Here is a 12,918-nt window from a genome sequence, read left to right as displayed (position 1 = left end):
CCCCCCCCCCCCGTGTGTCGGCTGGTAGCCTGACCCCGGAATAGAAACACCCAGCCTCTGCCTCTTGCCATTTTCAGTGAAGTCCAACTTTAGGGGGCTTTTCTACTTTACTGTTTCATTTCCAAAATGATTTCTAGCATAAAACATATGTCAGCATTGCCATAGGTACACATTTGTAACAAAAACTGGTTTCACAGTTAAATTAAAAGCTGTTCTTTTTTTGCAGGAGGGATTTTGTCAATAGGTTCTATTTCTGGGGATTCAAAGAGTTGTCTGATTTGTTTGCTACCCATTTCAACAAAACTGATTACATTTTATCTAAACTTATCAGATACAAAATGTTCCTGACGGTTCCTGACAAAAAATGGAGGTGAAACTCTAAACTTTATGAACAAAACCCAAGAATTTTATTTTCCCCCTCCCCTCTCTATAAAATAGAGGAAGAAAAACCTACATTAGGCTTTAGAGACTTAAAATTATTGTTAGAAATTACAAGTCACTTTACTTTCATAAGGCATCCTTAGCATGCAGTTCTATTGCTATGACATTCTTCTCGTCTATTGCATCCCTTGGATTTCAAGAAGATGTCTTCTGGCTCCAACAGGAGGATCTGACCCAGCTGTGGACCACTGTCAATGAAATCGCTCTAGCACCGCGAACGCAGACGCCCCCCCCCACACCATTCACACCCCAGGATTAGAAGACCAGCATTGGAGATTGAGGCGCCAGGTCCTTACCGTCCTGTGTGAGGGGCGTCCCCGACTTGTGATGGTGAAGTTTCAGCAGCAGATTCCTTTTGAGAAGCAATCTGTGGAGAGAGAGACAGGGAGAAGGAAAACCCGTTGGGGAACCACCAGCAGCCACCTGACGCGTCCCAGCAGCAGCAGTTTTTAGAGTGACCTCTTGTCGTCCCTCTGGCTGCAGCGCTGCCGAGCCTGCGCTCTGAGCCCTCCTCCCCCGCTTTGGCTTCAATTTCAGGCCACCCCGGGGCAGAGGGCGGAGCCCTGGTTGGTGGAGAGGGCTTGGGTTTCTTGACCTGCTCAGTATTTAAAAACAAGAAAGTCAAGAACTCAATCAACCCGGGAGTGAGGCAAGAAAATTAACTAGGTGGGTATTTAATTGTTGGAAGCAGATTAGAATGTGTGTACTTGGTAAGAGAAAGGGAAGGTTGTGGATAAAAATGAGCTACTAGAAAGGTTAATAGCCTGGTCACCTCAGGTCCTTTGAGAAGATTGGGTTTTTAAATAGACTGTTCTTTAGAAAAGGAACTTGGGGTAGCTCACATATGGCACCAGTATCGCTGGAGTCATCGTGCAGTTCAACAGAGTAAGGTTCACGACCAGTCTCTATTATCCGGCGATCCACAGGGCGGCCTGAGATGAACACACACTCCAGCACACATGCAGCTTGGGGAAATACTTTGGCAACACTTCCTGTGGAAAAAAAAAATGTAGAGGGTTATAACTGACCACAAGCTTTAAATAGGCACCAAGGGTGTGAAGTGGCTGCTTAAAAAAGTTACCCTGATTTTAGGCGGCAATAAAAGAAAAATACATCATAGAAAATAAATGTTCTAATTATTCTTCATTAGTCAGGTCATGCATTCAGCATTGCTTGGCCGCTGTGGCATACCAAGAAGTTTTTCTGTATCCTGAAGGAAGTGGCTGGAAGGAAGCTGGGCACGTTGGGATCATCTGCAGAAAAGGAGAACTCAGAGAGGACTTAGGAGAAGTGAGTCTCCTGGGTGCAAGTGTTTTGGGGGCTGTTGGGTAGCAAGGGGATTCAATTAAAATTTTTGTAGCTTAAGGTGTCAAAAATTAGGCCCATGGGTAGAAACTCCAGGGGAAAAAGTTAAAAATAAGGAAGAAGAACTCTGATAACAAATGGGTTCTAGTGATGAAAAGGAGCCAGTTCCCTATGATTAGAAGGGTGCATGTAAAAAAGCTATAGCACTGAGGTGACACGGAGGAGATTCTTGCTCACATTGGATCATCTCGGGTGTCTTTGCAGCTCTAAAACTCTATGATTCTATATGTATTTGCCTCTAGCTCTCCTGACCCCTCTCAACTCATTGGATAACATCTTAGTTACCACTTCTATCTGAATTCCAGCCAGCTTTAAAAACAATTTTTAAAACTTTATGTTGGAGAATAGTTGATTAACAACGTTGTGTTAGTTTCAGGTGTACAGCAACCAGCCAGCTTTTTTGTAGGAAAAACTCTTTTGATTTTTAAAAATTTACTCCCACTCATAGATCTCCAGCCCAGAATGTGTTAGAACTAAATCAAAGAAAGCTCTTTATTCTATGGTTGACATAAAGCTAATGGAGGACGACTCACTCCAAAATGATCCTTCTTATTTCTACCTCCTTTAGTCCAACAAAGGACCAGAGCACTCAACTCTACTCTTACTATGATAAAAAGTCAGCCTTGGGGCTTCCCTGGTGGCACAGTGGTTGAGAATCTGCCTGCTAATGCAGGGGACACGGGTTCGAGCCCTGGTCTGGGAGAATCCCATATGCCGCGGAGCAACTGGGCCCGTGAGCCACAACTACTGAGCCTGCGCGTCTGGAGCCTGTGCTCCGCAGCAAGAGAGGCTGCGATAGCGAGAGGCCCGCGCACTGCGATGAAGAGTGGTCCCCACTTGCCACAACTGGAGAAAGCCTTCGCACAGAAACAAAGACCCAACACAGCAAAAATAAATAAATAAATAAATAAATAAACTCCTACCCCCAACATCCAAAAAAAAAAAAAAAAAGTCGGCCTTATATCAGTATTTATGGGAATGCTGATATGATGATGGAAAGGGCCGTCAAGAGGTAGGTGTGGGGACCAACACTATTGTCTTCAACTGTTCAAGACTGTTAATTTCAGTTCACGCTGTTCACAGGAACAACCCTGAGATAATTCTTTCAGGAGAATATTATTTGAGATAGAGGTATGAACCCAAGTGGAAGAATAAATGGCAGAAATGGAAAATCTAAGAGACACTTCAATTGAAAAACATTCACAGAGTAGCTGCACATGCCAGGACTCAACTCCTGCTGCGGTTGGTATGCTGGAAATAGGGGGCATGGAACATGGGTAGAAAGGGAGCCTGGACAGGAGGCTGTAGTGTATATTAAGATATTCAATCTTTTTTTTATTGAAGTAGAGCTGATTTACAATGCTGTGCCAATCTCTGCCGTACAGCAAAGTGACTCCGTTTTACACACATATAGACATTCTCTTTAATATTCTTTTCCATTAAGGTTTATCCCAGGAGATTGGATATAGTAGGACCTTGTTGTTTATCCATTCTATGTGTAATAGTTTGCAGCCCCAAATTCCCAGTCTATCCTCCTCCCTCCCGCCTTCCCCCTTGGCAACCACAAGTCTGATCTCTATGTCTGTGTCTGAAGAAATATGATCTTTATTCTTAAAGCAATGGGGACCTACGTGTTGAAGTTTATTTTAACAAAAAGATGGCCATGATGAGATTGGTATTTTGGAAAGAATGCTCTGGCATTTGGGGAGTATAACCTTTGTAGAATATAGAGGTTTAGAAAGAGATTGAAAATATTAGGTGAGTTATCAGCAAAGACTAGGGTAGAGTAGGTGGTATTAGTGACGGAGAACATGGGCTAGGATTGCCCAGCAGGATAGAACGCCCAGTTGAGGTCAATGGCCGTGACTGTTGGTCTGAGACCTGTCAGCCTGCTTGTGTGTTTTTCTTAAGCCACGTTCAACTGCAGAGAAACCAGAGAGCTGGATTTAACTGGAGAAGGGGACTTGCAATGTGGGTAATTTATTTGTTTCCATTGCTAGCGCCCACCTCTCCTTCACCAACCTCCCCTGATCCTCTGCCACAGACCAACTCAAATGTAAGCTCCATGAGGGCAGGGATCTTTATCTGTTTTGTTCACTGATGAGCCCCAAGTGCCTAAAACAGTGCCTGGCACATAGTGGATGATGAGTCATTGTTTATTAACTGACTAGGTGAATAAATGAATGAATAAATAAATTTTGAATGAGTAAGATGAAGTTAGAGAACAAGAGAATTGAGAGTGTATGCCAAGAAGTATTATAATGACAGACCACAAAACTGAGCTGAATAAGGATGGATATGAAGGCCCGAGGGCAGGGAATTCTTCTTGTTAACTGCAGAAACAAGACAATGCCTAGCACATAATAGGTACTCAATAAACATTTGTTGCATAAAAATATAATACTGACTACACAATAAATTACAAAGATGAAAAGTATGGTGATATTTTGCTTTTTACTCATCCTAGTTGTCTCCTACAACAATTCACAGGGACTCTCGAGCTAAAACGTGTCTTTTATAAAAGCTTTTATAGCTGAAAGAATCACTGGACAATAACCCATGGTCCCCAAAGTATATGTATCTGCTGTATATTATAGCTCTGATCACTTAGCCAGTTCTCAATTCCTACTCTCAGTAGGAAGCCATTTAGAATGCTGCTTCTCAAATTTTAATGGATACAGGAATTACCTGGGAACCTTGTTAGATAGCAATTCTGACCAGGTACATCTAGAGTGGGGCCCAAGATGCTGCCTTTCTAACTAGCTCACAGGTAATGCTGATGTTGCTGGTCCAAGGACCACACTTTGAGTAGCCTCGGGATCAAGAGCTGGAGGCTTTGGGACATCCAGCTGTGGCTTCCACGGTTCTGTGGGGGCAGCTGTGGTGACTGAATCTCTTCTTGGCTGTGGCTCTGGCTGCAAAACCCCCGTTTGCTCTTTCCTTTCCCTGGCCTGTTTCTCTGGTCTTCCAACAGTGATTCCCTGAGCTGCACGGGATCTAATTTCTTTTTTTTTATAATGTTTTCTTTTTTAAAATTTTCTTTCTTTTTTTTTTAATTGAAGTATAGTTGATTTACAACGTTGTATTAGTTTCAGGTGTACACCAGAGTGATTCAGCTTTATATATATATATATATATATATATACACACGCACACGCACATACACATACATACATACATTATTATATTCTTTTTCAGATTCTTTTCCATTATAGATTATTACACGATATTGAGTATAGTTCCCTGTGCTATACAGTAGGTCCTTGTTGATTATCTATTTTATATATAGGAGTATGTCTCTGTTAATTCCAAACTCCTAATTTATCCCTCTGCTCCCCATCCCCCCTTTAATAGATTCCCTTCCTCTTTAGTTATGTGGTTTACTAGCTCAGGAGCTCATGAAATGAGGAGAAGCGAGAAGCTGGAAGCAGGCCGTCTGGAAGATGGGGAGTCAGGGAGACGAGAGCTGAGCTGCACAACATGAACTGGAGTCTGTGGGGGAAAAGGAGCCCTGGAGGACTTTCTGATGGCCAGTGGCTGAAGTACCTGGAACAGCAAAAGGGCCTCATGATCTGTTTTCAGTGGTTTGCATTCTGCGGGGTGAGGACTCTCCATGGCACAGAAGTTTTGGTAAAGCCTGCTCTCCATAAACACTGGGTGGGTGTTTTGAGCGGAAATCAATGAAGGGTCACCCAGGTGGGCAGAGATGACAGGAGAGCTATGGAGATAGGCTGTGATGGAATGTCCAACAGAGGGGTCACTTGGGGTCGGAGGTGACAAACACAAGCCTACGGCCCTGGGCCAGTCCCTGAAATGCAGGTGAGGGCATGGAACTTCCCAATGGCAGTGAATTTGAGAGGTCAAGCCAATTTTATTTAAATATCAGGGGACTTCTCTGGTGGCACAGTGGTTGGGAGTTTGCCTGCTGGTGCGGGGGACACGGGTTTGATCCCTGGTCTGGGAAGATCCCACATGCCGCAGAGCAGCTAAGCCCGTGCACCACAACTACTGAGCCTGCGCTCCAGAGCCTGCAAGCTACAACTACTGAGCCCACACGCTGCAACTACTTAAGTCTGCGTGCTCTAGGGTCTGAGTGCCGCAACTACTGAGCCCACACGCTGCAACTACTTAAGTCTGCGTGCTCTAGGGTCTGAGTGCCGCAACTACTGAGCCCACATGCTGCAACTACTGAAGCCCGTGTGCCTCGAGCCCGTGCTCTGCAGCCAGAGAAGCCACTGCAACGAGAAGCCCACGCACTGCAATGAAGAGTAGGCCCCGCTCGCCACAACTAGAGAAAGTCCTTGTGCAGCAGCGAAGACCCAACGCAGCCAAAAATAAATAAATAAATAAATATCAAAAAGGCCTGGAGATCTCAGCTGACGTCTGGGCCACACCAGAGTTAATCCACTTGTCCTCACTGAGAAGGACGTGCTTGTTCGTGGACGGGTCACAGGGAACAGCAATGCTGTCTCCATCTCTTTTTTTTTTTTTTTTTTGTGGTACACGGGCCTCTCACTGTTGTGGCCTCTCCCTTTGCGGAGCACAGGCTCCGGACGCGCAGGCTCAGTGGCCATGGCTCACGGGCCCAGCCACTCCACGGCATGTGGGATCTTCCCGGACCAGGGCACGAACCCGTGTCCCCTGCATCGGCAGGTGGACTCTCAACCACTGTGCCACCAGGGAAGCCCCTCCATCTCTTTTGTAAAAAAGAGTTATTTATTTATTTATATAGCAGGTTCTCATTAGTTATCTATTTTATACGTAGTGGTGTATATATGTCAATCCCAATCTCCCAGTTCATCCCACCCCCACCCCCCACATTGTCTCCATCTTTATTGTGGGAGGTGGAACCTGCCTGCAAGAGGAGCTGTTAGTGACTCTGCGAACAAATGGGACGCACAGAATGAGCAGAGGCCACATGCCAAGAATTTCCAGATAATAGACTCCAAGCATTGCCTTTTCAAGGGGAACCAAAGGGAGATGTTTTATTATTCAGACACGTGTAGGTTTGAAGCAGGAAGGCCTGGCTAAGATAAGTTCAGGCCCGCAGCACAGATGTGTTCAGAGTTCCCATCAAACTCTGACTTCCGGAAAATAAACATGAGGTCCATCAATGAAGCGGAAACTTTCGTGGAGACTGCAGCAAACCCAGTGAGTTCCCACTGCTCGTCCCAATAACTTCTAGAAATGCCAGCTGTGCTGGGGCTGTGCTCAATATAGTTAAGAGCTTCTTGACGTAAGTGGACACTTGCGAGCCATATGCTCTGTTGTGACATTTTAAAGGTGGCAGCACTGTTTTGGATAAGACACACTTGGAAAGGAGAAAACATGTACATTGCAAGCACTTCTGAAAGTGTGAGGCAGTTTGCAAAACACAGAGCACGAGTTCTCCGACTGTAAGCGTATAGTCACTGAGGGCTGCCTTTTGGTGTCAAATAATGAAAACAGTATACCCATGAAAGCCTCGAGGACCAGCTCTCATTTGTGGTGGCACCATTGAAGAGTCCACCTTCTAAAACGTAGACGCCTGTTAATCAGAGAACTTGCTTTCCTGGCAGCGTTTGGCTTAATAAAAGTGAGATACTGAGTCCTGTGGCCTCAGGGTTAAAATAATATAAGTTTCTTTATCAACAAGTTTTGATAGCATATCTTCTCCGTCAGTAACCTTCTTTTCATCGACCCCTTCCCTGACGTGCCTGCCTGCCTCTTTCCCACCCATCTCCCAGACTGTTCTATGTGCCTTCTTCCATGTTCCTGCAATGCCACAGGTATAGCTTTGTCTCGTGACACCTGCCACGTTATACTAACGTGGTTTCCCCCTCCCTAGCCTATGTGACCCTGGAGGACAAGGTCCTTGTAGTGTCCTTTTTTTTTTTTTGAATCTCTGTACCCAGCATGGTGCCTGATACCTGATCAATGCTCAAGAAAATTTGTCATTCTAGGGATTTGCTTGTATTAATAACCCACTAGTTCTAGAATAAAGCAAGACTGAAACAAGATTAAACAAGACCCCAAAGATTAGCTTCTCATTTTTCTCATTAGCTACATTGTCATAAAAACAAAAACAGAAACAAAAACTGTTTCTGTGACCCTTGGAAGTAATTTAAGATGGAGCTAGGAGGTTGAGTAGAAGAGAAAAGAGAGCAAAGAGAGAGGATTCCTCTGAAGGAAGTTCTTGGGAGAGCTATGGCATTTTCCCTGTTGGGGGGAGGGGGAGAAGTGTGTGTCCTCCCTTCTCAATCCAAGTGAGAAAGGCTTTGAGGGAGTCCCTTCAGGTGCTTGATCTGTGTCCTCTGGAATTCAGTGGACTAGTGTCTGAACTCTGAGGATGGCTGTTTAGGCTGCACACTGTACAAGTCTACAGGTCCCATTCACAGGGATGACAATGTTTATAACCTGTAAAACTGTGCTTGAACTCCCTGGGTGTCTGACTCTCCATGAGGTTATTGTGGCTGGAGCTGCAGTTAAGTAATAGCACTGGGAGCAAGCTGTACTTTTTCCAACAATGGGACAAGGAGGTAAATGCTTTTCTGATTGATTGTGTGAGTTCTTGGGAGGGACCTGGCCTGGAGCCTTCTTTTCTTAAGAAGGATTGCCCAAAGAAAAGGCTTTCTAGAGGGTTCTTCAAAATAGAAGCCTGAGGGTTGAGTGCTGGTGAAAGTGGGCAGGCCGAGGAGTTACGCTGTCATCATGGAGTTCCCAGTGGGGATTCTTATGAGGGAAGCACCTTGTAACAGAGTCAGCCCTGAATGACAAGTCCAATGAGCAGCAGCTCCAGACCAGAGGCACCATCCATAGAAGACTGTGCCCTTCGTCCTAACCCTCTTGCCCTGGGCCCAACATGGAGGGGTGGGAAAGGCAGCTAGTGAGGGAAGGCAGTGGAAGAGGAAAGATGCCCGCCTGCCCTGATGGCCCCTGTGCCCCTGACCCCCAGGACTCCCACTCCAGGCTTCTTGGCCTAAATCAGGCCTCAGCTCAGGGAAGGGAAAAATTTTGGAATTTGATTATTATACTAAACTGAACATTATTAATTACTAAAACAAGACTTTCCTAAAGACCAAAGGTGACCTCAGGACATTACCACCCACCCAAGGGTGACTGTTTGAGACTTCACACAAGGACAGGGAAAGAACCAGCCCATGCAGCCAGTGCAAAGCAGCAGAGGCTGGGGAGCAGACCCCAAAGTTTCTCTTTGTACCCTATTGAGCACCAAGCCTTCCTAACCAGACCACTTGCAAAACCCTTCAAGAGATGCCTATCAATTCCTGAAGCATCTTATTTACACTTGAAACTTAAAAATGTACACTCACCCCCAATTTTTCAATGTACAGCCAAGGTCTTTCGTGTGAGCACAGGTGAATAGATCTTTCTTTAACTCACCCACAAAACATTGATTGTGAGTTCCAATTTTGGTTTCCTTATACTGGATTGAAAATTTTGAGAAACTTGCAAGGAGACCTAAATATAGTTATAAATGTATATGATTTCTTTTCTCTTGTCTTATACAGTTGTCTCATCCACACCCAGTTTTAGAAGCTTGCATTTAACTGTGTTTTAGAAAGCATTCAAGTTAGCATTTCATAGAAATAACAACCTTCTTTTTGTACTAATATTTCAATTGGTTCACTTAATATTTAATTAAATTATTTAATTAAATTATTAAATTCCATAACAGGTAGTTCTGGCATGAACAGGCTTGGGGACACACCCAGCTGCCTCTTGGTAAACACACGGTTGAACCTGTGGGAGCAGAAGCCAGGGTGTGCTGGAGGACAGCCACTGCCGAGAGCCTCTGTGCATCCCGAGTGTGGCCTGCACATCTCAGGGACCAGAAAGCGTGGATGCTCTGCTGAGTTGGCAGGTGGAGGTCACTTGAGCAAGCCCCCACTTTCAGGTACAAAGTTGGAAGCAGCCAGCTTAAGAAACCCACATTTCCTGAGTCTCTACCATGTGCCTGGCAGGAGCCCGGGCATGTGACAGCTCTTCAGGTTTCACAGATATGATTTTCCCCCATTTTACAATAGAGGAAGGTGGAGTTTGCAGAGATTAAGTCATTTACTCTAGGCCAATGAGTGGAATAGTCAGTGCCTCTCAAACTCTAATGTGCCCAGGGATCACCCAGGGTGTACGATGTGAAATGCATATTTTTTAAAATGTATATATATATATATATTTTGGCATGTGGGATCTTCCCGACCAGGGCTTGAACCTGCGTCCCCTGGGTTGGCAGGTGGATTCTTAACCACGGCACCACCAGGGAAGCCCCGATTAATTTTTTTTTTTAATATTTATTTTATGTATGTATGTATGTATGGCTGTGTTGGGTCTTCATTTCTGTGCGAGGGCTTTCTCTAGTTGTGGCGGGGGGGGGAGCCGCTCTTCATCATGGTGCGTGGGTCTCTCACTATTGTGGCCTCTCTTGTTGCAGAGCACAGGCTCCAGACGCGCAGGCTCAGTAGCTGTGGCTCACGGGCTTAGCTGCTCCGTGGCATGTGAGATCTTCCCAGACCAGGGCTCGAACCCATGTCCCCTGCATTGGCAGGCAGATTCTCAACCACTGCTCCACCAGGGAAGCCCCTAATGTATATATTTTTAATTGAAGTGTAGTTGATTTCCAATGTTGTGTTAATTTCTGTTGTACAGCAAAGCGATTCAATTATACATATATTCTTTTTTAAATATTCTTTTCCATTATGGTTTATCATAGGATATTGAGTATAGTTCTCTTGAAATGCATATTTTGCTGGCAAAGGCCTGCAGTGGGGCCTGAGATTCTGCATGACTAACAAGCTCTCAGAGGCTGGTGATGCTGCTGGTCTGCAGACCATGCTTTGAGATGCCTCAGTTCTACCCCTGAGATTCTGACTTACTTGCTCTAGATGGAGCCCAGGCAGTCACTATGTTCTAAAAGCTTTCCAGGGCTCTTTTGTGAACAGAGTAGAAGTGATGAGTAGCCTGGGCCGCTAGGGAGGGCAAGAACATTGAGAAGTGGACTGCTCTAGAGATGCTTAGTTTTGAATACTTCAGTTAAGCAAGTGTTCTAAAAAGATAAGAGTAATCTAACTTGAAACCATGAAAGTTTATAAAATAAAAGAATCCTCCATTCTTCACAGAGTATAAAGAATTTTTTTTAAAAAAATCAAGCTATCCCTGCACACACGTATGCCACAATTTTCTCACTCAGCATGTCATGAGCCTCTTCCATCGTCAGTACCTGTAGACCTACTTCGTCCTTATCGAGCCATAATTCATCTCACCAACCCCTCATAAGCGGGGCATTCAGTTAACTCTAATTTTTCTGTTTTACAGATAATACTGTGTGCACACATCCATGGGCACGTGTACATGATGTTCTGTAGGACAGACTTGTAGACGTGGAATTGCTGGGTTATTTAAATAGCTCTTCTCAAATTGCCCTCCAAATTACATCTCTAAAAGGCTCACCAAATTACATACGCATCATCTCATATAAAAGTGCCCCTTCTCCCTACCACCTTGCAATTAATGGGTATTATCAATATTTTCAAGATTAACCGATCTGATATGTGAAAAGTGGCTCCCATGGATGTCTTAATTTGCACATCATGATGAAGGCATGAAGATGAATGTCTGTTAGACTTAAGGATCTCTTCTTGGGATTGCCTGTCTATGGCCTTTATCTCTTTAGCTGTTTGGTTGCTTATCTTTTTACAGTAATCTTTTGTCTACTATATGTTACAAGTATTTTCCTTCTAGACTATAGTTCATTTTTCAGTCTGTTTGACAATGGTTCACAGACGTGTTCCCTTTCTATATAGTGAGGTCTGTCAATTGTCTTTCATGACTTCTGAGTTTTACTTCTTGTTTAAGAAAGACTTCCTCATCACATGATTATAAAATATATCCCTGGTTTTTCCATCTACTACTTGCATAGATTTGTCATTTATTAATCCATCTGATCATTAGTTCATGCGCAAAATACATATTTTACTTATGACTTAAAGTTGAGCTCTTATTGGGTTGACCAAAAAGTTTGTTCGGGATTACCCACAATACTTTGTTTCTTTTATTTTCAAATTCCATCCTCAGCATCGGACAGGCCTTCTGAATTTGAAATACCTCCTTTATCATATAATCAACCCCACAGATATAATCTGGTTCCTCTTTTCATCCCTTTTTTCATTTGTGTGACTGTCCAAGCTGCCATAATAATTTCTGCGGTTTCATAGAACTTCTAGAAAGTTTATTTTTCATTTTTCTTCTTCTTTTTTTAAACAAATTTCTTCTCTACTTTTTTCCAGATGGATTTAGAATTCCCATGGCAGGTTCTAAAGCAGTCTTATTGGAATTTTTACTGAAATTGCATTTTAATCCATTAATGTGAGTGGAATTGATATTTTTATAGTATTTAGTGCTCCATGCAGAAACAAGGCCTGTCTCTCCATTTATTCATGTATGTTATTCATATATATTTTAATACTTTCTTCACAAACATAGGTCTTGCACATTTATTGTTAAGTTTCTTCCTGATACAGTTAGAGAGATATGTCATCATTCTAATTGATTATTAACAGTTTATGACAGCTACTGATTTAAATATATTTATCTCCTAAATATAAATCTTACTAGGCTCAAAAGCCCTAATAATTTAATTGATTGTCTTTGGAGTTATTAAGCCTTCTTTTTACAAAACTCATTTATTTAGTTTCTCTTTAAAGCTATAAAACTAACAAGTATGAAATCAAGAAAATTAGAAATGTAGAAAAAAATTACCCCAACAAACAAGGGCAACTATTACTATTATATTATTTTACTTGTATCAATTTTCATTCCTTTATTAAAATCTTTAAAAATTTTTATTTATGTATTTATTTTTTATTGGTTGAAAGTTTGCCTTACAAGGTCTTTTTTTTTTTTACATCTTTATTGGAGTATAATTGCTTTACAAGGGTGTGTTAGTTTCTGCTTTACAACAAAGTGAATCAGCTATACATATACATACATCCCCATATCTCCTCCCTCTTGCGTCTCCCTCTCACCCTCCCGATCCCACCCCTCTACGTGGACACAAAGCACCAAGCTGATCTCCCTGTGCTATGCGGCTGCTTTCCACTAGCTATCTATTTTACATTT

The 12,918-nt window shown here is 43.2% G+C and overlaps 1 protein-coding gene across 1 annotated transcript in view; it reads right to left on the bottom strand.

The window, feature by feature from the left end:
• Positions 1-807, bottom strand: part of KLHL31 (kelch like family member 31) — a 13,863-nt gene extending 13,056 nt beyond the window's left edge. Inside the window, exon 1 of the mRNA XM_024765853.1 lies at positions 738-807. The gene's annotated coding sequence lies outside the window, so the exon portion shown is untranslated. The remainder of the gene's footprint in view (positions 1-737) is intronic.
• Between the last annotated feature and the right edge of the window lie 12,111 nt (positions 808-12,918).

The sequence above is a fragment of the Neophocaena asiaeorientalis genome, unplaced genomic scaffold (assembly GCF_003031525.2).
Source record: "Neophocaena asiaeorientalis asiaeorientalis breed wild unplaced genomic scaffold, Neophocaena_asiaeorientalis_V1.1 scaffold46, whole genome shotgun sequence".
Classification (NCBI taxonomy): Eukaryota; Metazoa; Chordata; class Mammalia; order Artiodactyla; family Phocoenidae; genus Neophocaena; species Neophocaena asiaeorientalis.
The sequence above is the reverse complement of the archived record's forward strand: the minus strand, read 5'-3'. Positions and strand labels throughout refer to the sequence as shown.